This window comes from Macaca mulatta, chromosome 12 (assembly GCF_049350105.2).
Source record: "Macaca mulatta isolate MMU2019108-1 chromosome 12, T2T-MMU8v2.0, whole genome shotgun sequence".
Classification (NCBI taxonomy): domain Eukaryota; kingdom Metazoa; phylum Chordata; class Mammalia; order Primates; family Cercopithecidae; genus Macaca; species Macaca mulatta.
Window position 1 is genome coordinate 87,416,741 of NC_133417.1, and position 26,475 is coordinate 87,443,215.

General features: G+C 34.5%; 1 protein-coding gene across 3 annotated transcripts in view; it reads right to left on the reverse strand.

The window, feature by feature from the left end:
* The window catches only part of PDE1A (phosphodiesterase 1A), a 401,882-nt gene that overhangs the window by 343,258 nt on the left and 32,149 nt on the right, over window positions 1-26,475 (reverse strand).

Genomic DNA, 26,475 nt, shown 5'->3' on the forward strand with positions numbered 1-26,475 from the left:
ATTTCATAAGGACTGAGTAATAATAATTTAATGGGAGATGACAATTTTGAACTACCAAATATTTAAAATCTAACCTAAAGTTTACTTTTCAAATCACAGTGGAATAACTAGCTTTGCATTCATCCAATAATATTGTAAATGTCTATGCCTAATAATTTTTACAATTTTCCTTTTCAAACATGAATACAAAAGAATTGGAATTTGAGAACCTCCGTTTACTTTGGTTCAAAAAACAATTCAGAGCAATGTCTCAAAAATTTTTTAATTTTTTTTTAAAAATTGATATATTCAATCAATTATATTGACACATTCAGTTAGGAGTTGTATAATTCCTAATGAACCACAGGAATTACAAAATTTTTTAAGTAGAAAATAAGATACTCTTTGATTCAGAAAGCATTTATTTTCTTTATTCTGTCCGTTGGCAAGTATAATGTTTGAGAATAGCACTATCTAACTTACTCCATAAAATATTAACCTTAAAATATGTTTGATGTAGTTTAAAGCAATAATTTTTGACCAATAGACACAAATATTTACTGACTTCATGTCTGCTGAATTTAGGTATCCACAGACAAACATGGAAGATATTTCTTAATATCCCCCAACTCAGGATTATTACTTCATCTTTTAAAAATAACTATGCAGAATCAGTTTTTTCTAAAAGCCTTAATAAAATTTTGGCATATCCATTTTGATGATGAGAACATGTCAATTCATTAAATAAACAGTTTACTTTTGTGGCCCCAGTGTCTAGAGTGATGCCAGAAAAGAATAGTATTCAAAAAATATTTGTAAAAATACATAAAATTACATAAATAATTACTATACCAAACAATATGATACAATTTAGGGTAATCTAAATAAACAATTTTAAGGTGTTGCCTACACTTTTGTGTGTATGTGTGTAACCCGCCAGTTCTTTATTCCTAAGGTCTTGAATGTGTTTGGCACTCGTTTTCTTCATAATGTCTTTAAATGCATACGTTTCTGTTTGTCCCACAACCTCTGAACTAACCTGAATACCTCAATCCTCTTTGCTCTTGTACCTGTCACAAGTTTCATCTTCTATCCTACTATTTAAAGATATTGAGTTTTATTGAGTTTATCTTTCCCAGACCACATTTTCTTCCTAAGAGTTATCTTCCCCAGGAACCTAAAAGGCATCCTATTTCTCACCAGATTAAAATCAAACTCTTAGAGCTAGGAAAGAAAAACCCTACATTTGTCTTCTTTTCTCATTCTCTCATTGATCAACTTCTGCCACCTCTCTGGGCTTTAGTTCTAGAAAACGTAGAGAAATTAGAAATTGGGGACATTGAGGAGTGGAATGGTACTACAAATGTGAAGCCATAGAAACATAAATCCACAAAGTGTGTTGGCAAAATAGTAAACCATCTCACCTGGAGAGGTGAGGATGGCAACAGTGAAACAGAACATTGGAAACTTGGGAAGACCAGAAAGAAGAGGACTTAGAATACTAGACAGAGAGCTATGTACTCTGGTCTATAAAAAGTAAGATTTTCAAAGAAGGGGTGTTGCTCATATTCACCACTCCATTCTCAGGAGGGGGAGCTCTTGACTGAAGCATCCAAAAAGAGCACACAAATGGATCATTATATGGGAGGCGGAACTGTTGGTTAGAATTGTGAAGTAAACCAAAGTTCTATTCTTTTTCCTAACTAGTGCCTTCTTTCTTCTCATGGGAATCCTTATTTTTGAAAAGGCAACAGGGCATGGACACGGTTTTGCTGAATAGAAGCCTAGAGAAAAATCAACTCTGCTCTTCCCATACAGGTGAAAGTAAGAGGAGCTCTTAGGATTTGTCTTTTGAGCTGCTAGGCTCACTAGATTAAAAGGGCAACTAGAGATTAAAGTGTATGCGTAGCTTATATCTTGTGAAGGAGAAAGAAAGAAAAGGAAGGGATAAAAGAAAAGAAAAGAAAAGAAAAGAAGGAAGGAAAGATGGAAAGAAAAAAGGAAGAAGAAAAGAGGAATGAAAGAAGGGAGGGAGAGAACAAGGGAGTGGGGAGGAAGGGAAAGAGGGAGAGAGGAAAGAAAATTAACCAATATCAGGAATGAAAGAGACCACCTCACTACAGATTCTATGGACATTAAAAGGAAAATAAGTAAATTGCAGGATATGAAGAAGATACTACAAACAACTTTGTGCCAATAAATTTTGCACCTAAATGAAATGGGAAATTCCTAAAAATCACATGAAGAACATTTTTAAAAATTGAGCAGTTTTATATTAAATTTAAAAATTTTAGTTTGTAATTAAAACCTTCCCAAAAGGAAAACATTGGACCCAGATAGCTTCAATTGGGAATTATATTAAACATTTAAGGGAAAAATAGTAACTATCATCCGCAAACTCTTTCAGAGACTAGAGTATTAGAAAAAAATTCCCAATTTATGTTATTAAGCCAGAATTATCCTGATTCCAAAGCCAAACAAATATAACCCAAGAGAACTGCAGACTAATATCACTTGAAAACAGAGATTAAAACTGTAAAAAAAATTAGCAAATCAAATTGAGCATTATGTAAAAAGGATTATATATCATTACCAAAGAGATGTTTGTCATAGGAATGTAAGATTTATTTAATATCCAAAAATTAATCAATGTAATTAGCCATATTACTTGAACAAAGAGAGAAAACCATACATAGACATACCTCAGAAATATTGCAGGTTCAGTTTCAGTCCACCACAATAAAGCTAACGTCCCAATAAAGTGAGTTACATAAATTTTCTTGTTTTGCACTATGTATAAAAGTTATGTTTACAATCTATGGTAATTTATTACGTGTGAAATACCATTATGCCTCAAAAACAACATAGATACTTTAATTTAAAATTTCTTTATTGCTAAAACATACTAACGATTATCTGAGTCTTCAGTGAATCATAATATTTTTCCTGATAGAGAATCTTACTTCAGTGTGATTGTTGCTGAGTGATCAGGGTTGTGGTTACTGAAAGTTGGGGTGGTTGTGGCAATTTCATAAAATAAGACAAGAATGAAGTTTGCTGCATCAATGGACTCCTCTTTTCACAAAAGATATCTCTGTAGCATGTAATGCTGTTTGATAGCATTTGACTGACAGTAGAACTTCTTTTGAAATTGAAGTCAATCCTCTCAAACTCCACCATTGCTTTCTCAACTAAGTTTATGTACAAGTTTATATCCGTTGTTATTTCAACAATGTTCATAGCACCTTCACTAGAAGTAGATTCCATCTCAATAAACCATTTCCTTTGCTCATCCATAAAAATCAACTCCACATCCTTTGAAATATTATTCCAAGATTGAAGTAATTCGGCCACATGTTCAGGCTCTATTTTTACTTCTAGTTCTCTTGCTATTTTCACCAAATCTGGAGTCACTTTCTTCACTAACGTCTTGAACCACCTCAAAGTCATCCATGAGGGTTGGAGTCAACTTCTGAACTCTTTATGTTAATGTTGATATTTTGGCCTCCTCCCGTGAAACACGAATGTTCTTAATGGGATTTGAAATAGCAAATCCTATCCAGAAGGTTTTCAATTTACTTTGCTCAGATCCATCAGAAGAATCACTATTTGTGGCAGCTACAGCCTCATGAAATGTATTTCTTAAATAATAAGACTTGAAAGTCAAAATTACTCCTTGGTCCATGGCTTCAGAATGGATGTTGTGTGAGCAGGCATGAAAACAGCATTAATCTCCATTTACATCACCAGCAGAGCTCCTGGGTGACTATATGCATTGTTAATGAGCAGTAATATTTTGAAATGAATCATTTTCTCTGAGCAGTAGGTCTTAATAGTGGGCTTAAAATTTTCAGTAAACCTTGCTGTAAACAGATGTACTCTTATCCAGGCTTCATTGTTCCATTTCTAGAATAGAAGCAGAGTAGATTTACCCAAATTCTTCAGTGCTCTGGGATTTTCAGAATGGTAAATGAGCACTGGCTCTAACTTAAAGTCACCACTGTCATTAACTCCTGACAGGGGAGTTACCCAGGCCTTTGAAGCTTTGAAGTCGGGCACTGGCTTTTCTTCTCTAGCTATGAAAGTCCTAGATGGCATCTTCTTTCAATAGAAATCTGTGTCATCTACACTGAAAATCCATTTTTTAGTGTAGCCACCTTCATCAATAATCTTAGCTAGATCGTCTGGAAAACTTGCTGCAGCTTCTCCATCAGTATTTGCTGCTTCATCTTGCACTTTTATGTTAGGAAGACAGCTTCTTTCCTTAAACCTCATGAACCAGCCTCTGCTAGCTTCAGACTTTTCTTCTCCAGCTTCCTCATCTCTCTCAGCCTTCATAGAATTGAAGAGGATTAGGGCCTTGCTCCGTTGTGGCTGGTTTGATCATCTATCCAGACCACTAAAACTTTCTCCATATCAGCAATGAGGCTGTTTGGCTTTCTTGTAATTCATATGTTCACTAGGATAGCATTTTTAATTTCCATCAATAACTTTTCCTTTGTGTTTACAACTTGGCTTACTGTTTGGTGCAAGAGGCCAAGCTTTCAGCCTATCTTGGCATTCATTGTGCCTTCTTCACTAAACTTCATCATTTCTAGCTTTTGATTTAAAGTGAGAAACATGCAACTCTTCCTTTCACTTGAACACTTAGAGGCTATAGGGGCCATTGAAAGGTTATTAATTGGTCTAATTTCAATATTGTTTCAGGGAACAGGGAGGCTAAGGAGAGGAAGAGAGAGATGGAACAGCTGGTCAGTGGGAGCAATCAGAACACACATAACATTTATTAAGTTCTCTGTCTTATTTGCATGTGGTTGGCACCCCATAACGATGACAACAGTAACAACAAAGATCATTGATCACAGATCACCATAATAAATATTACAGTAATGAAAAAGTATGAAATAGTTGCAAGAATTATCAGAATGTGAGAAAGGCATTAGGTGAAAACATGCTGTTGGAAAAATGGCACTGGTGGACTTGGTCAACAAAGGGTTCCCACAAACTTTTAATTTATAAAAGGCACAATATCTGTGAAGTTACAGTAAAGCAAAGTGTAATGAAATGAGGTGTTTATGCAACCATTTCAGTAAATTTAGTGAAAGAATTTGACAAAATAGACCAACATTTCATAATAAAAACTAAGAAATCTAGAGCTTAGCAGGAATATCCTTAACCTGATTAAGTGCAGCTATGAAAAACTACAGCTAACATCAAACTCAATGGTGTAAGTCTCAATGCTTTCTAGCATTCTAAATGTTCAGTTTAATTCAATTCTCCAAATATTAATTTTGAGCAGCTAAATCTCTAGCAAAAGCTATTATAGAAATAGCTACTTAACAGTAAACAAGAAGACAGTTCTTCGTCTCTAGGAACTTAGAGTTTCATAAGAGAGAGAAATAAGAAATTCCAATAAAGACATGATAACACTGTGAAGTCAGTAAATACATACAGGAATCTGTATATTCAAAGTGGAGGGGTCTCCACTACTGTCTTGCAATCCAGGATCTATTCTGAAAGTAGGTCTCTATAAATTGAGATATTAAGAATGGGAAGAAGTCATCCTGTGAAATGAGGGTAGATGCAAGAGACAGTATGCACTGTTCATGGAACAGCAAATAGGTACTACATATGAACACAGTCATGGAGTGAAGAGAATCTCTACTCTGTTATAGAACACTTAGAAGAAAGGTTTTGCACAAGGAACATTAGGCTCAATCCAGTGGGAGATGATATTAGACTTCACATTTTTATAGAGATACTATGACTATTTTGATATAGCAATTTGTTTTTCATGAATTACCTTGTCTGTGTTCTAAGTGATTTTTGTACTTAACTACTGCACGTAGGTGGAATAACATTTCAAATAGTTAAAATTATATACACTTATCTAAAAAACAGAGAGTAAGCAAATGACAATCTTCAAAATTTAGTGAACTAAATTTTTTAGGTGGTAACATGAAAGTCAACTTGCTCTACAGACCAACACATTTATATCTAGAGCAAAAATATTCTCTAAGGCCATCAGCTATAATCCATAGTTATGTAGCTTTAGAACACTTAGAAGTTATAAAGAAGAGATACATTTCAATAACTGTTTATTTAATAAAATGGATAACATATCACAAAGGTATTATATGTCAGGCAGATGAAAAGTATGAGCAAGAAGCTTTCCCTATGCCTACCACAGAACTGACCTCACCTAGTCCCACAATCATTAGACGTTCTGAAGAACCTTTTATACACAGTGCAATTATTGATGTTCTCACAAGAAGCCCAATTTTAAAAAAGCAAAATATAGAAGTCTCTTGAATTATAGCTTCTCAAATTTTGACTAAAATGAAACTAGTTTTTGAGTGTAGCATAGAAGATAAGGTAAAAGTTTTCTAAGTGTTTCGTCTCCAAGATATACCAACTCAATTCCTTTTATACATTAAGATGCTATGTACTACACACCACTTTATTACACTGGACTTTGGAAAGAGAATTTTTACGTCATCATTTCCTTCTTTTTTAAGAATTTTTTTGTTGAAAACTTTCTTGAATAGGAATGGTGTTCCAACTCTTCAGTGAATGTCAACAAGGAAGTCAATGGTTCGCAATATGATGGCTAAAAGAGTTTCATGAGACACTCTTCCTCTCAACTTTTTATTTTAAAATCCATTTAGAAAGAGAAAATATTTCCAACAGGAGACTAACATCCACAATGTATAAGGAACTCAAACAACTCAACAACAACAAAAAAGTTCCCAAACAATCCCATTTAAAAGTGGGCTAAAGAGATGAATAGACTATATTTTTTAAAAAGACAAATGTCCAACAAGCATATGAAAAAATGTTCAGCATCACTAATAATCAGATGAATGCAAATTAAAACCACAATGAGATACTATCTTACACTAATGAGAATGGCTAATATTAAAAAGACAAAATTAACATGTTGGAGAGGATGTGGAAAGAAAGGAACTTATACACTGTTAGTGAGAATGTAAATTAGTACCACCTTTTCAGAAAACGATATGGAGATTTCTCAAAGAACTGAGGATGGAATGACCATATGATTCAGCAGTCTCACTACTTGGTATCTACCCAAAGGAAAAGAAAAATCATTACATCAAAAAGATATCTGTACTTGTCTATTTATCACAGAACTATTCACAATAGCAAAATATGAAATCAACCTAAGTGTCCAATGTATAACTGGATAAAGAAAATGTGGTATATAGACACAATGAAATACTATTCAGCCACAAAAAAAGAATAAAATCATGTCTTTTGCAGCAACATGGATGGAACTGGAGGCCATAATCCTAAGTGAAAGAACCCAAACACAAAGACGAATATTGCACGTTCTCCTCATAAGTGGGAGCTAAATAATGTGTACGTATAGAAGCAGAGTGTGGAATGGTGGACAATGAAGACTTGAAAGGGTATGAGGGATGAGGAGGGGTGAGTGATGGGAGGTTGCTTGGTGGGTACAATGTGCATTACTCCAGTTATGGATGCACTGAAGACCGACTTCATGACAGAGCAGTATATCAATGTAGCAAAACTGCACTTGCACCCATGAATATATACAAATAGAAAAGCTAATTTCCACATAATCAACTCTAGCACAACTGCTATTAAATTCACAGACCTTCTAAACCAAATCTGATCTGTCGTTTCTCACAATAAAGATTTTCTTTAGGCAAAAAACAAAAACAAAACTTTTTTTAAATAAATACATTTAGAACCTGAGAAGAACTTCTTTAACATAAAAAGCTACCTTTAGTATCCAGACCCATACATGAGCTTTTTAAAATTTTATTAATTTTTACTTTTTTTTTATTCTTTTATCATAAGTTCAGGGGTACATGTGCAGGTTTGTTACATAGGTAAACGTGTGTCATGGAGGTTTGTTGTATCCTTTATTTCATCACCCAGGTATTAAGCCTAGTATCATTAGTTATTTTTCCTGATCCTCACCCTCCTTCTACCTTCCACCCTCTGATAGGCCCCAGTGTGTGTTGTTTCCCTCTATGTGTCCATGTGTTCTCATAATTTAGCCGCACTTGTAAGTGAGAACATCAGGTATTTGGTTTTCTGCTCCTGCATTAGTTTGCTAAGGATAATGGCCTTCAGCTCCATCCATGTTCCTGCAAAGAACATGATCTTCTTCTTTTTCATGGGCGTATAGTATTCCATGGTGTACATGTACCACATCTTCTTTATCCTGTCTATCACCATGGGCATTTAGGTTGATTCTATGTCTCTGTTATTGTGAAAAGTGCTACAGTGAACATACACATGCATGTATCTTTATAGTGGAATTATTTATATTCCTTTGGGTATATACCCAGTAATGGGGCTGCTGGGTCAAATGGTATTTCTGCCTTTAAGTCTTTGAGGTACCACCACAATATCTTCCACAATGGTTGAACTAATTCACACTCCCACCAACAGTATATAAGCGTTCTTTAAATTCAATATAAACATTTGTTTGGTGTGTATATATTATGAACCTACTTTGTGTAAAGTGATGGATAACCATGTAGAGTCAATATTTACTTGGGTCTAGGTATTTTACTATGACAAAAGTTTTACTCTTTCACTTCAGCTACGAAAGGCTCTGAGTGAGAAAAAAAATGTATTTGTAAACATGTTTATCAAAGGAAAGGACTAATAGGAATGCCTCTGGCATCATGCGCAGCAGCAAAGTAGACTATTCAGTAGTGGAGAAGTCATTTACTTAAGGCAGCCAAAAGCTGCCCTGGAAGTAGAGGATGCACTTTGGGGTCCAACAAAATGCACCAAAATTGAACATGGACTCCATTCATAACTAGCATGTAATCTTGATCAAGTCACATAACTCCTCTGAACCTTGGTGTTTTTTACCTATAAAATGTACATTCCTAATTTTTAAGGATCTTGTGAGAATTAAATGAGATTATTATAAAGCACATAGTAGATGCTTATTACATTAGTCCTCTTGATGATATAGACATGTTCTATCAGGTTACTGCTTTTCCTTAATAATATAAAAAAGATAGAATATGAAGACAATTATATATACATATACCCTAATAAAACTCCTTGGCTTACTCCTTCAAAAAAAAGGGTAAGGAGAAGAAGACCAAGAACACTCAACTGCCCAAGTTGAGCTATAAAATCTTACTTACATGAAGACAACATAGAATTCCAAGAAAAAAATAAAAGTTATGTAGAAAACTGGACTCAGACATACAGAAATTAAGACTCCTCACAAAAGGGAAGATAAACACTGCCACAGTCTCTCTCTAAATGGGAAATGGATCATATCTGAGAGAAAAGACTCAGTGTGGCTAGACATCATTCTGGGTTATCTCTTGTCACAGCACTTTTAGAGGTAGCTCTCTGTGTTTCTCTTTAGGTAGCTGCTTCTCCCTCAAGGACCTGTCTACACCTTCTTGAAAAGGTAAAGTAAAAGCTTAGACACTTTCAGGAGCCAAGTAAAACGACAGAACCTTCAACTACTTCAACAAGTATGGCAACAATGGACTTCAGGAATGGAATGACTTCCACATCTGTGCTGTCAAGATGAGACCTCAGGAAAAAAGACCAAGATCAGGGCCATCTGGGACAGCAGCAACAGGTGCAGACTGAGGCCATCAGGTGACACAGTGTTGATAGCCCCACTCATGGAGGCAAGACAGGGAAAGAAAAGTGAAGTAATTGAGGGTGTCCCCATTCCTCTGCCCAAACCTTTCAAATCAGGCATTGTGTTTTATATACAGTATCTCACTAAGGGGAGTGAATTTGCAAACTGAGAAGTGATTTGTCATCCAAACAGCTTGAAAGGTCTGGAATCCACAGCCAGACTATAGCTTTACCATTCTCATTATTACTTTAATAGTTTGTATTCCTGATATATTCTGGGAGAGCTAGGGTTATATTTTTGCGACTGATATTATCTCTTAGGAAACAAACACAGGTTATTCATTCTTTCTTCCAACATGAAGGACCACAAAACACTTCTCAAACATACCAGATCTTTTTCTCAACTCTCTTGCCTTTAATGAGGTTAATATACAGCTTCACTTTATTTCACTTATTAAAACTGTTTTATCAGTTTCCTTAGGCCATATACTAGCAGAAAGTACTAGAATGCAAATGGAGCCCTTTCAAAATCCTTAACTGCTTGTTTACCAAAATGTTATACAATGAATTTCTCTTCATTGGTTTTTGAGATAACATAGTTTTTAACTTTGTTTTTAAGATAACAAAGTAAAAGTTTTGAGGAGGTAGGATGTTGATAGAAATTAAAACTAGGTAAACTTAAGGCTATATGAGAAAAGAACAAGTTTTTAAATTTTATCTCCAAAAGAAATTTTATACATGAGCACAAAAAGAAATATTATATTAATTTTAAAAGCGTTATTTTTATATTGCGACCAATTATCTTTTACAGGTGAAATATCACAGCAATAAACATGTATGTTCTGTATCCTCAGGTTGGTTAACTAACTATTATTAGAATTAATTATATTTTTAAAATTAAGGCTGGACGGGGTGGTTCACATTTGTAATCCTAGCACTTTGGGAGGCCGAGATGGGTGGATCACTTGAGGTCAGGAATTCAACAGCAGCTTATTCAACATGACAAAACCCCGTCTCTACCAAAAATACAAAAATTAGCGGGAGAATCACTTGAACCCGGGAAGCAGAGGTTTCAGTGAGCTGAGATCCCCACTGCACTCCAACCTGGGCAATAAAGTGAGGCTCTCTCTCAAATAAATAAATAAATAAAAGTAGTGTTACCCATCTTAGCATGTTGTTTCATAATGCACACATTATTTTGATTAATAGACAGTACACTACTTTGCTGATTAGGATATTTACTTGAGTCTCAAAATTAATTCTGATTTAATAAAGTTAATGCAGAATGCTGCAGGATACCAAAAGTAGAATCAAAGCTTATCAGAATTAAATAACATTATTTTTCTAGTTTTCTAATTTTCAGCGATCCATTTATTTAAAAAGGAGCTTGGGCAAGTTTACCATAAAAATGAAGATACAGAACTGGAATACAGTAACATAAAAATGAAAGAATAAAAGACCAATAACAAAAGTGACCAGGAAGCAACAATTATATATGAAGGTTCCAATTTTTAACATGGCTAAAGTTTTGTAAAAAACAACAACAACAACAAAAAACATATCTCTGAGCTTCTGACAGCCAAAGAGGGAAATGCTATGCATTATACATGACACATTTTGCCTCATGAAAGAAGATAAAACAGTAAATCAAAAGAAAGACATTTTTTCTAATATTTAAATTCGGTTAAGAGTTTGTCATATGGGTTATGACATCAAAAAACAAAATGAACAGCGTAATTCATAAGTCAAAGGCATTCATGGATTTCCATCACTTCAAAAGAACACCAATAAAACGCCAATATATCCTATATTGAAAACCTATAGCAGTAAGTGTACTGTGGGATAATGCAAAATAACTCATATATGTAGCCTTCTGATTATCTGACTCATGTTGAGGGTAAAAGAGAAAAATGTAGGCTGGTTAGCATGTCTTGGATTATAACTTTCATTAAATCAACTAGTATTTATTGATTATAAAGCCACCATTAACTATTTACTGGGAACAAGCGACTATGCCAGCTGCTTTAAACACCTGACAATTTAATTATAACAGTCCATTTCAATCAAGGCAAATAAAGAAACTGAGGCTTAGAAGGGTCAAGGAAAGTGCCTTGAGTTATGTAATTAAGTGAATGGTGAAATTGAGATGTGAATCTGGTGTGCTTGGCTTCAAGGACAATGCTTTCAACATCTCTGCTGTCCTGCCTCCACATAAGGTAAGTGTCATGTTCTAGAAAACAGTGGGGAGGGCTGAAGGTTAACTGGCATTCATTTGAAACTGCACACAAATTTTCACATATTTAATTTCATGCCACAAAACAAGCCCTACACATTGAGAGCATTATCACAGTGACCTCCATTTTGCAGACAAGAAAAGTGAATCCAAAGATGCGTAAGATTGCATAGTTAGGGTAAACTGTGCAAAGACTCACTCAGGGTTTGAAAACTCAAAGCCCTTTTATGCTTTTGACAGAAGCTGTATGGCATAGTTCACAATCTAATCACAAAAACATCATTCAGGGGATGCATGTCTCTTTCGTGGAGGACTGGAGGATATTCATTCTCTAGATTCCAGGTGTGTAGGAAGAAAAGGTGGGGTTTTATTGCGGAAGCCATGGAGCCTGACTCACACTCTTGCCATGACAAAGGACAGCTGCACGTCAACATGGAGTAGAGCTGAGAGAGTAACTGCAGGCAGAGATGAAACTCATCTCAAAAAGAAGCGACTCAAATCAGTATACAACAACATGAAAATGATCCATTGCTAAACTTTTTTTATTTCTTTCATGAGTGTTTAAGTAGAATTTTGAAAATAACAGATAACTCTAAAGATGCATTTCTTTATGTCTCGATTCTTGCTATAATCTCCAAAACACAAATGGAATTTTATAAATTTTCAACCATCTTTTTCAATACATTTATGATAAAATATCCATTAGGTATTTCTGAGTCAAATATTGAGCTGTTTATTCCTGCTACGCAGAAAAACAAAAAAAAGTGCTCTCTCATTCTCTTGGATTGGCAGTGAATTCCTGGAGCACTTCATTGAGGACCATGTCCAGCCTCAGCAGGACAGGGTGCTGTGATGGATGAACAATATCTTACCTGGGCTGAGAATGGGGAAACTTCATATGGAAGCCACATATATACCACTCTTATTTCAGGGGCACTTCCATACCTACTGTATTTTCTCATGGCATTTATACCTTTCAGTTCAGACCAGACAAGGTTTTAATTGGAAAAATCACAACACAAGAGTCAAACATAGTACCTGGACTGATCATGTCTGGATATCACTGCCAATGCATTTGTCCTGCTGCCTCCAAAATTTTGTGTAATTTCTTGGCTAGCACAAACTCTATTCTTAGTGTGTAAAAGTTAACATTTTTCTATATAACTTTTCATGCCCCAGATCCCATTTGGAGGCTAATAGAGTGAACACTTCACATCTCTCATCATGCAAGAAATGAAGGGGTTATAAATCTAGCTTATGATTTTAAAAAGGTTACTAGACCCCTTAATCTGGCCTTGGATGATTTGACTATAACAACATTCTCTTCCCAAAACTAAAATGATAATGGCACAATGTCTGAAAAATGACTCCTGTCCTGTTGTATTATTTTATATATACCATCTTGCTTCAAAACACAATAGATATGATTGATGACATTTCCTTTAAACTGAAGCTACTGAAACCATGCATATATATTACTTCCTATTAATCCTGTTTAGTTAGAAGTGAGGAAAAAGGATAAAAGCCTTATGTATCTCAAATGAAAATATATGTGAATACTAATCCTACAAATGGATGACCCTTTTAGATCATGTTTATAGAGTAGTCTATATAGAAAGTGTTAGGATTTTCTTAGACAAACTCAAATCAGGAAAAGTGAACTTCTACAAAAATCAGCAATTGTAGGCATGGGAAGGATGCATAAAAGCAATATGCCTGTCATTACATTTACTCCCACTCGAAAGTTCATCCAAAAGATAGTTATGTTGACAGCTTACCACGTTGGCAATCATAACAATTCTTGGATAAATTTGGGCATTACAAGTTATGTTGAACTGTGAAAGCTCTAATTTAACCCTTCATTGACAGAGTCATTGATGTCAAACTCACAGATATAATTTTACCCTCTTCTTCATAAAAAGGAAAAATAGGGAAGAAATGCAGGCAAGCAAGAAGGAAGGGAAGAAGAAAGACAGGCAGGAAGGAAGACAGCCAGATTTAGGACACATGATTTTGATCTGGTCCTAAATGATAAAAATGTGTTAATGTGCAGATTGTGACAACACTAAAGACTGTAAAAAAAATTAAAAGGTAAATATATGTAGCATTTCAGTCTTTATCATATTCTGCACATATTTAGTATTTGTTGAGCACATAATAAAGTATAAATCATACATAATAGAAATAGTAATTATTGTACTATATAAATACATATCTTGCATTATAATTTCTCGCTTTTATCATCAAAGGTCCTGGTAAAAGACTTAACCTGCAGAAGTCATTTGATTCTTTATGTACATAGGAAGAAAGGACTAAGTATGAATTCCGTCCTGCTGTCAGTGATAAGCTGTTGAAAATTATTCTATCATATCTGTTTCCATATGGAGAACAAAACTTCCTAAAATATCATAGTACCAATTATTTTCCTCTCTCAAATACAAAGGACTTTTTCTATTAAACATTCAGCACCATTATGCTGAAGAACAGTAATCACAAAAACAAACAAATGGACAAAAAAGCCTTCCCATCTTGATCAACAGTGTTTTCATGTATGACTGCTAAGGCAAATAAAAGTTTGTTTATGACGAGAACAAAAAGTTCCTACCAAAGAGAATACTGTATCATATTCTCTCCCAATTACAAAAATCTACTACTAACCCGTATAAGGTCAAATAACACTCATTTTATTTAACACCTAAAACACAGTGGTATCAAGTGTCAGAAACTGTACATGGTGATTAAAACCTAGAGTTGGAAGCAAAAACATCATACATAAAGAACATATTTAAAGTTCAGAGAGCCCCGCCTGTTAGAGATACCCACCTCCTTAAAAGGTTTTCTGAAAAATGGTCAGTTAACAGAACCAGAAATACAGTCAGCCTACTGTATCTCTGGGTTCCGCATCTGTGGATTCAACCAACTGTGGATGGAAAATATTTGGGAAAAAGTTCCACAGGGTTCCAAATAACAACATTTTAATTTGCCACCTGTGGAGTACTACACTTAATCCATGCAAATGAAGTGATGTGTAGGCATTGTATTGGATATTATGAGTAACTAGACATGATTTAAAGTATACAGGAGGATGTGTGTAGGTTATATGCAAATACTATGACACTTTATATAATGGACTTGAGCATCTTCTGAGGTCCTGAAACCAATCCCCCATGATAGTGAGGGATGACTGTACTGCCACACATGTGCATGTACATACACAAACACTCTCCCACCTACTAAAAAGATGATTGATAGGAAGAAGAAGGAGGCTATGCTTTAGGGAGGCTGCATTCATGGAAGGGATATTTCCTCTCTTGCCTCCCTGCTGGAGTCACAACGGGTACTTTGTAGCTACTTGTGGAAACCTTTACCTCCTCTGTCCTCTCTCCAGGTTCCAAGGATCTGGTGCTGGGAAGGAAGGTGGGACAAAAATAGAGAAGACTGCTCCCTCCATTCTTGCACTTCGGGTTTGCAGAGGGATGTGAAGAGTTTTACACTGGATGTAAGGTTCATACTTTAAAATAAACTGGATGAAGTTTTAAAGAAACAAAAAGAATCAAACTAATAAACAAAAGGGATTGAAAAGTTTTGAAACAAGACTGGTTTTTTTAAAGGGGGGCACTACTTTGTGTGAAAAGGAGGAGTGTAATAACATAACTAGGGACAATTGTAAAAAAGCAGTTTTATGTTAAGGCCTCAAGAAACCACTTACATATCCATTATTGTTAAAATACAATAGCATTTATCATGGTCTTCAACAAGTGTATACATGTATATGCGTACCTAACTTTTTACCTAGACTTTTCCACTAGAATATAAGCTCCATAAAAGTCAAAATGTATGTGTTTACTGCTATATTCCCAGCATGTAGTGCAGTATCTCACATGCAGTAGATACTCAGTAAATATCTGTTGAATTAACTCAGTCAATATATATCAGCCATTATTTATCAAATGTTCTACTAAGTGTCAAGTACTGCCCTAAGAGCTTGATGTATATTGTTTTATTTATTCCTTATAACAACCCCTGTTATCATCAGCCCCACTTAAAGATGAGAAAATGAAAACAGGGAAAAACTACCTTTTCTTGGTCACTCAGCTGCCAAGGGATTGATTGAGCTGATTCAAACCCAAGTTCACCTGATTCTAAAGTCAATGCTCTTATCCAACTAGTAGATGCCTCTTATTATTAGTATGGGACTTTCTTATTCTGATTTACTCTAACTTAATAGAGCACTGGGGTCATGTGCCATCTGCTCTGCAGGGGCAAAATCTGAAAGAAAAGAGAGGAGATTGGACTATAAGGCAACATTGGTGCTTTTCTGTACCTTCCCCCACATATTCATTTTTCTTCCATTCCAGGACACCCTCAGTCACTAGCTATTTCCACAATCTGGGATTTTTGTACTGTGCTTTAAATCAGGTCCTTCCTCCACAAGAACAGAAACTTCCAACCTATAAATTTCTTCATGTTTCTCTATGATGATCAAATCAGTCATTACCATTTTGAGTTAATGGAAATTCTTTCCTTTTTCTATAGTTAGAAGGAAATATTTTCAGCATTTGGGAGGTTTTTTCATTTCAGACTTCATAGTCAAATTTTAGAGCTATTCAAAAAAATGGATTAGACTTCATCAGTATGCTAGTGAGCTCTACACGAATGGAGGTATTCAAGCACAGGTTCCATGACAGAGAGGTTCAATTAGACATTCCTATCTCAGCTACAGAACTAGAGATATATGATACCTTTACATTCTGAGATCCCCTGATTCTAACATATAGTCTCTGTCTTTTCTTTCCCTTCACTACATATTCACAAGAAAGTGAAATTTACACATTGCCATTATTTTCTTATTAACAGTCTGTATATCCTTAATTCCATGGTAAATTTAGAGTCTGATGAAATTGATTAACTAAGCACAATGACAAAATAAAATCTCTCTATTAATAAATGTAGGAAGTAAAAAGTATAGATTCAAAAAAACTGAGATTTTATAAGATTTATATAACTTTTAGGTTATCACCTAGTTTTTAAACTGCTGTAAGACAAACAATTGATCGGTATTGAGAAAAATTTATAGTTCCAAAAACCTTTAACTTTATTTTTAAAGCCTAGTTAAAGTATAAGAAAAAAGTATGATTATGGAGTTTTTAAGTTACCATTTTTCATTTGTCAGAAAAAGAAAGCCCATATGTTTCATCAAAATATTTTATCAAATTCAAAATGTTAGAGACTTCCAGCCATGAAGGAGTAAAAGAATCACAAATATTCTCCACACAAAAAAATGAAAATAGCTATACAACTGGATCACATTGTCAGAGTAATCATTCCAAGCTCTAGAAATCAACCACGGGCAAACAGCAAATTGAGAAGCATGCATTCACCAGAAACTACGGAATACCAGTTAACAGTGGGAGTCTGCAGAATTCTGGCCTGAAGCTATTACCCCCATCCACTGCCCTAGCTGGGTCAACATGGACATTTTACCACAGTGGGACTGGCCTTGAAACCAGCAGCTTCATTGCTGGAGGTAGCTGACTTGATTTGGAACAGAGCATGGAGCTCAGAAAGCATGTGAGATAGTGAAAGCAAATAGCAACATGACAGATGTAAATCCAACCACGTCAATTAGATGTAATTGGACTAAACACTACAATCAAAAGGCACATTATCAGACTGCATACAAAGACCAGATACAACCAAATGCTGTCTATAAGAGATACACTTTAGATACAAAGACATAAACAGGTGAAAATAAGAGGATGGAAAAAGCTAGACTGTATAACCATAAGGGAGCTGATGTGGCTGTATTAATATCATACAAAAATACTTTGAGACAATAAATGTAACGAGACAAAGAGGATCATTCATAATGGTCAGAGGGCCAATACATCAGGACAATATAGCAATTATAGCTATATACTTACACACAGAGACAGAAAATACCCAAAGCTAAAACTGACAGAATTTAAAAGCGAAATAGGCAATTAACCAATTATAGTTGTATATTTTAATACTGTACTCTCAATATTTGATAGAAAAACTAGACAGAAAAGATACAGGGGTATAGAAGACTTGAACAACACAATCAACTAGACCTGACATTCAGAGAGCACTCCACCCAATAACAGTGAAATACACATTATTTCTAAATGCACACATAATATATGCTAAACCAAAGAATAAATCTTGATAAATTTAAAATTATTGAAATCATTCAGGTATTGTCCACAACCACAACAATAATCAATTAGAAATTGACAACAGAAAGAAATTTAGGGACTCCACAAATATATAAAAAACAAATAACATACTCTAAATAATTCACAGATAAATGGAGCTATAATGGAAATTAGAATACATTCTGAACTTAATAAAAACACAACTCATCAATGTATGAAATATACCTAAAGCAGTGTTTTAAAGAAAATATAGCTTTCAATGTAAATATCAAAAAAAAATTCAAATAAATAATCCAAGCTTCTACTTTAAGGGCCTAGAAAAGAAAAGCCTAAGCAAGCAAAAGGAAGGAAAAAATAAAGATCTAGAAACCAATTACATAGATAACATAAAACAATATGTTTTAAAATGAATGAAACCAAAAGTTAGCTCATTGAAAAGATCAACAAAATCATTTTACTTTTAGCTATGTTAACCAAGAAAAGACACAATTGTCAAACTCAAGAATGAAAGGGTAAACATCACTATGAACACTTCAGAAATTAAAAGAACTATAAGAGAATATTTTGAACAACTCTATGCCAAAAAATTGGACAACTTAGATGAAATGGACAAACTCATTAAAATATCCAAATCACTACGAAAGACTCATAAACAAAAATCTGAATAGACAAATAAGTAAATAATTGAATTAGTAATTAAAAATCTTTCCACAAAGCAAAATTCAGGTCCAGATGTCTTCCCTAGTGAACTATAAATTTTTTGAAAGGAAATAATACTAATCCTACACAACCTTTTTCATCAAGTGGAGGTGGAGGAACACTTCCCAACTCTTTGCATAAATTCAAACCCAAAGACACCACAAGAAAAGAAAATTATAAAACAATATTTTTCATTAACATATACCAAAAAATCATTAATAAAAAAGTAACAATATATAAAAATCAACTCAAGATGGATTACAGACATAAATGTAAAATCCAAAACTATAAAAACTCTGGAAGACAATGTAGGCAATACCATCCTGGATACAGGAACAGGCAAAGACTTCATGACAAAGATGCCAAAAGCAATCTCAACAGAACAAAAATTGACAAGTGGGATCTAATTAAATTGAAAAGCTTCTGCACAGCCAAAGGAACTATCGACAGAGTAAACAGACAACTTAGAAAATGGAAGAAAATATTTGCAAACTATGCATCTGACAAAGGTCTAATATCCAGCATCTATAAGGAACTTAAACTAATTTGCAAGAGAAAAACAAACAACCCCATTAAAAAGTGGGCAAAGGACATGAACAAATACTTTCCAAAAGAAGACATATATGCAGCCAACAAGCATGTGAAAAAAAAAGCTCAAAATCACTGATTATTACAGAATGCAAATCAAAACCACAATGAGATACCATCTTACACGAGTCAGAATGGACACTATTAAAATGTCAATAAATAACATGCTGGCGAGGTTGTGGAGAAAAGAGAACGTTTATACACTGCTTGTGGGAATGTAAATTAGTTCAACCATTGTGAAAGACAATGTGGCGATCTCTCCAAGAACTAAAAGCAGGACTACCATTCAACCCAGCAATCGCATTACTAGGTATAAACCCAGAGGAATATAAATCATTCTACTATAAAGACACTGGCATGCAAATATTCACTGTAGTACTATTCATAATAGCAAAGACATGGAATTAACCTGAATGCCCATCAATGACAGACTGGATAAAGAAAATGTGGTACATATACACCATGGCATACTATGCAGTCACAAAAAGAATGAGATCATGTCTTTTGCAGGAACATGGATGCAGCTGGAGACCATTATCCTTGGCAAACTAACACAGGAACAGAAAACCAAATATCGCATGTTCTCACTTATAAGCAGGAGCTAAATGATAAAAACTCAAGAACACAAAGACAGAAACAATAGACACTGGGATCTACCTGAGGGCAATGGGTGTGAGGAGGGGGAGGAGCAGAAAAGATAATTAATGGGTACTAGGCTTAATACCTGGGTGATGAAATAATCTGTACAACAAACCCCCGTGACACAAGTTTACCTATCTGTAATGAACTTTCACATGTACCCCCAAACCTAAAATAAAAGTTTTTTTTAAAAAAGTTGTAGTATCAAGTATAAGTTAAAGCAGTAAAATAAATACACCATTTTTTGTGAAAGATGCAGAAAACAAAATAGTAGCAAACCAAATCTAACAACATATAAAATAAATTATACAACACATCCAAGTGGGATTTATCCCAGGAATGCAAGACAAGTTTAAAATATAAAAATTAATTAATACAACACATTAATAGAATAAAGGACAAAAAAAGCATATCGTTGTCCTAATACATGCAGAAAAACTATTTGACAAAATCTAATACATATTCATGACTTTAAAAAATTCAACAAACAAAGCATAGAAAGAAACTTCATCAACTTAAAGGGCATCTAAGAGAAACATTGAACAACCTCCACTTAAGACAGAACTAAGGCAAGGGCATCTGCCTGCTTCGCTACTATTTATTATCAAACTGGAAGGTCCACCCAGTACAATTAGACAAATTAGAGCAATTACAGGCATACAAATTAGAAAGGAAGAAGTAAAACTCTCTTTATTCACAGACTACATGATCCTGTAGGTAGAAAAACCTAAAGAATCTATAAAAAGAAGACATACTAGATACTATTAAATGAACATAGCAAGTTTGCAGAATTCATGATCAATATTAAAAAATTCAAATGTATTTCTACATAATAGCAACTAAAAATTCAAAAATGAAAGTAAGAAATTCTATTCAAAAATCATCAAAAAGTATACAATTCTTAGCAATGGATTAATAAAAGAAGTGTAAAATTTGTACATTGACAATAATAAAATATTACTGAGAGAAATTAAAGATATGAAATTAAAGAATATGACAGTAGATGGACATTTTATAAATATAAACATGAAGACTTAATATTGATTAACAAGAAAATTCCCAAGAATCGATCTACAGAAACGATAATATTTCTATCAAAACCCCACGAGGCTTTTTTTGTAGAAGTTAGAAATACGCTTCTAAACTTGAGAGGGAATTACAAAGGATCTAGAACAGCCAGAACTATTTTTTAAAAGAACAAAGTTGGAGGATTTACACTATGAAGTTACAAACTTACTATAAAGCTACAGTAATCAAGACAGTTGGTACTGGCATAAATTGACATACAGACAAACAGAACAGAATTGAAAGACCAGAAATAAATCCTTAGATTTTTGGTCAATTGATTTTTAACAAAGCTACCGTTGGGAAATGGATGATCTTTTCAACAAATGTTTCCAGGTCAATTAGCTCTCCATATGCAAAAATATGACTTTAGGCCCTTAACCCAAACCACACACAAAGGTTAACTCAAAAAGGATTATAGACCTAGATATAATAGCTAATATTACAAAAAATTCTAGTAGAAAACAGGAGAGAATTTTTGTGACCTTGGATTAGGCAAAGGTTAAGACACTAAAAGCATAATCCATAAGAGAAAATGATAACTTTGACTTCATCAAAATTAAAAACCTTTATTCTTCAAAAGATGCCATTAAAAAAGTGAAGGACAAGCAATAAACTGAGAAAAAATATTTGTAAACCATCTATTGGACAAAGCACTTGTGACCAGAATTGATAAAGGACTCTTAAAACGCAAAACATGGATTTAATTCATCTTAAAAATTGGCAAAAGATTTGAATAAATATTCTATCAAAGAGGCTGTACAAAGGACAAATAAGCACATGAAAAGATATTCACCATCATCAGTCACTAGAGAAATGCAATTTAAAACTACAATGAAATACAGTTCCACACCCGCCAGAAGGATTCTCATTTTGTAAAACTGCCGTACCAGGTGCCAGTGAGAAAGTGAACAAGTTGGAACGCTCATACACTGCTGGGGAGACTACAAAGTTGTATGGCCACTCTGGAAGTTTAGCAGCTTATGAACGGGTTAAACCTATGCTTACTTTTGGATCTAACAATTCCATTCTTAGGAATCTACTCAAAAGAGTTAAAAACATACATTTACACAATCTTGTCAACTGGTGTTCACAGCAGCATTATTTGTAATAAACAAAACCTGTCAATCAACTGGTTATTTAATAATCAAATATGACATCTGTAACATTGAAAACTATCTGGATATAAAAAGGAACTTCAAAGGAATGAAGTTCTGATATCCACTACAAAAACACTGAGAACTGCATATTGCCTGATAGATCATTTACCTGTGGTTGGGGTGTAGGGATGGGTAGGAGTGGGCCATGACTGCACATTGACACAAGGGAACTTTTAAGGATTGCATAACTCTAATAAAAATTGTTTGAAAATCACTGAATCATATATTTAAAAGGATAAATTTTATGAAATGTAAATCATGCCTTAATAAATCTGTTTAAAACTGTCATTACTAAGCCAAAAACTTCTATTTGGAGCTGACTTCCTAAGAAAGTTTATAATGAAAGATATCCTATAGCAGAAAGACTCATGCATAATATGGTCAAAAGGGGTTCATTAAATTAATGTCAGAAAAAAACTATCAAATAATTATTCAATGCATGTGTCAAGATCTGAATATACCACTATTTGTAGTTTTCTTTTATAATAAGTAAATCTTATCAGAGTGGTTTAAGATATTGAACAAAAAAGGATAAGTTGAATAGAACACTTATAATTTTGGATTTACATAATGTGTGTAGTTTCACAGTTTTTACTAACTTTTTTTCTGAAAAATTATCAAAACCAGTTCCATCAGATTAATATGTTTTAATAAATCAGAAACTTATAACTAGGGTACAATTCACAATTTGTAATCTGTCAATATTAAAATGTGATTAACCAGTTTGGTTCAGTTAAGATGACTATAGCACTCGAATATGTTTTTTACTCTATGTCAAAATTTAATTTACCAAGGGCTACAGTAGATTCTTCACAACTGCAACCCTCTGAATATACTGACTCAAGGTAAAAGCAAATAACGGATCACAAATAAACTAGATAATGATATCTAAGAGGCAATATACGAAAAAGAAAATAATATAATAAAAGTTCAGATATCCACTGTATTTGGCAAATTAGATACTCCAAAGTGTTTTGTTATGCCTTATTTCCGTTTAGATATTGTACTATAGTGTTAATTCACATATTAACACTACACTATTACTAAAACAATGATAAATACATGTCTATCTACTGAAGCCTTATGCAAAATTAACAGTTTTTGAAAACTGTAAATACATGAAATGTGAAGATGAAGGAAGAATATATAAGTAATTGAAAATATTCTATTGTATTTTGTCCACCAAATTAGCAAAAATTACAAATAATATCCAATATTTGTGCGATGAAACTGGCCTTCACAGAAATTATGTAATATACAATTTGATAATATGATTCAACAATTTGATGTATAGATGTTATTCATTTGTCCATTCAACAAAAAATGGTGGATGTCAACCAGGTGTTGCAGGAACGATACAGGCCTTGGAAAGAGAGCATGATCAAAAGCAAAGTAAAGGTGCCTGCTTTTATGAAGTTTGCTTTTTAATGGGCATGGGCAATTAAGCAAATAAATAGTCTGTCAGAAGGTGAAAAGTTTATAGACAAAACTAAAATAGAATAAAAATGTGCAGACTGATATTGGGTGAGCTATTTTATAAAAGGTGGTCAAAGAGGGCTTTTCTGAGAGATGACATTTGAGTAGAGCCCTAAAGGAGGTGAGAGGGTGCACTATGAATGTATCTCAGACAAGAGTGTACCAGGAAGAGCAAAGGGCAGATTCACAAGCCCTAGGGCCTGAATATGCCTCAAGTTTAGAAGGAGAAGCAAGAAAGCCAGTATGGATGGAGCCAGTGTGTGAGAAAAGAAAAGAGTGGTAGGACCTGAAGTTAGAAAGATGCAAGAGAAGGGCCGAATTATAAAGAACAAGGATGTTTGATTTTACTCTGAGATAAAGAGCCAATGAAAGTTCTCGAATAGAGAAGTGACATGATCTAGCTTCCTTTTTAAAAGGATCACTGACACTGTGTGAAAAAGAGCAGAGATGGAAGAGTGGATTAGGAAGACCGTAGCAAGCCATGGCAGGTGGAAGTATTCCAGGTGAGAGATGACAGCAGTTTGGATCAGGGAGGTTGCATTGGACATGTTAAGAAGTGACTGGATTCTAGATATATTTTGAACGTAGATTCCACAAGATTTCCTGATGAATTGGATGTGGCTGTGAGTGAAAGTCTCTCAAGCTTTTAGAAGCTTCTGGTACAAGAAAATGACAGAATGGAGTTGTCATTGACCTAGAGGAGGAAGTCTACAAGAGGAGACAGTTTTCCAGAAGGACAAAAGGGGAAAATTGAGTTTGGTTTTGGAAATGTTCAGTCTGAGCAACAAGAGATATTGGATAAACTATGGGTTTTAAAATCTGCAGAGGTCCAGGCTGCAGATATAAATGTGGCACTAATCAGTAGAGTGTGATAGATTGATAGAATATAGCACCATAACACTGGATGTTATCACATGGGGCAGAAGCACAGATAAAGACAATCTGAGAACTGAGCCCTGGGACATTCCAAAATTCAGATGTGTAAAAATAAGGGGAAATCATCAAAGAAAACTGAGAAGGAGTAGCCGATGAAATAGATGGAGAAACAAGAAAGTGTTATTCTGGAAGCAGTAAAGAAAGTGTCAAAAAAACTTTAAGCTGAATGTTGCTAATGGGCCAGGAGAGATAAAGATGGGAAGCAAACATTTGATTTGGCAATATGGAGGCCATCAGTGACTTTTAACAACAGCAGTTTTGGTGTGGAAAGGGAGATATAAAAAAGTTATTAGAGTGGATTCAACATCAGATGGAAGGAGAGCAAGTAAAAACAATGAGTAGTCAACTTTTAAGGAGTTTTACTGTAAAGGAGAACTTTGACTTACATGGAGGGTGACATAGGTTAAAAGATTTTTATCTGTTTAACTTGAAAATATTATGGTACACTTATAGGCTGATCAGAATTATATGCTAGAGAGGGAAAATAATGCAAGCTAAAGCAGGCACAATTTTAAGAGTGATGTCCTTGAATGACAATATACTTTAGTATACAAGTAGGGGATGGTCTTAGACGGGAGCACTGACAGTTCGTTGACCGTAGCAGAAAAGAAGGCAAAGTGTAGAAAGAGATATGTGGCGCTATAGACATGGTAGGGAAGGGCTCTTTTTAGTGATTCACTTGCTGAACGAAGTAGGAAGTAGGAGGAAAGGAAGTGTCTGAGGTTTGAGGAGTCAGGAAAAGGCTTAAAATAATCATTCTTGGTTATATTTAGGTTGATGTGAATGTAATTGCAGTTTTCGCCATTACTTTTAATGATTTTAATTACTTTTAAAACCGCAATTATGTTGGCACCAACCTAATAGGAAATGCAGAGACTGGTGGACAACAAATAGGGTGCATTTGCAGTTTGTGGTCATACGTTTAGGGTAAGAGCAATCAGTATAATAGTGTGTTTTCCTCCAACAGCAATGAGCTGCATGAATGCAAGCATGAAATGATGAGAGTGGAATTTAACCAGGAGTAAGATTTTTCTAGAAGTCTATACGTGAGAGGAACAATGGAGTTTAGTGAGCACACAAGTGAGGGATATAATAATGGGCTGTGGTGTTTAACTTTGTTGGGGGACATGAGCACATGGGAGGAGCAGAGAGGAATGAGAGAGGCAGTGTGAAGGTACAATGAATTGGAGGTCCCAGTAGGGGAGAAAAACTACTGGAGTTGAGGTGCTACAAGGACTAGGCTGGAAAACAGGTGGCAGTGATTGAAAACTTGGTCACTTGAAATTTAGATTTGAGCCAGCATACTTGCTTCTGGACATTTGTCCTAAGAAGAAAGACAAAATATGGGAAAGCTGATTCCTAGTATTTACAATAGCCCTAGATGATCTACAGCCATACCACTCTCAGTATACCTGATCTTGTCTGCTGTGGTTTTATGGGATAGAATGCTATTTTTCCCAAACACTTTATATTTTCCTACTACCTTGCATATTCTCACACTATTTCTTTCTCCTTGACTATCATTTTCCTTATTGCTACTTAATAAAATCTTTCAAGATACCAGGTAAATGCCACTTTTCCAACAAGTTGTTTCTCATTTCTCTATGCACTTGCAGAGGACCACCCAGGCTTTTTATCTCATTCTACATTGTGCGTTCAGATGTCCAATAGTAAAATAAAGATTCCTTGCATAAGAGTTGGCATATGTTCAGTCCATTAAACTCCATGCGCTTATGACCTTTATCATTATTACCATGACCTGATGCTCCACTGCTTGATTATTGCTTTTGGAGGCTAGTCTGATCATTTTCTATCATCTTGCTTTGCATTGCCAATATCAATACAGTTGCCCCATGATGAAATCCCTTTAGACATGTGAATTTTTTGCCCAGTGGGATAATTT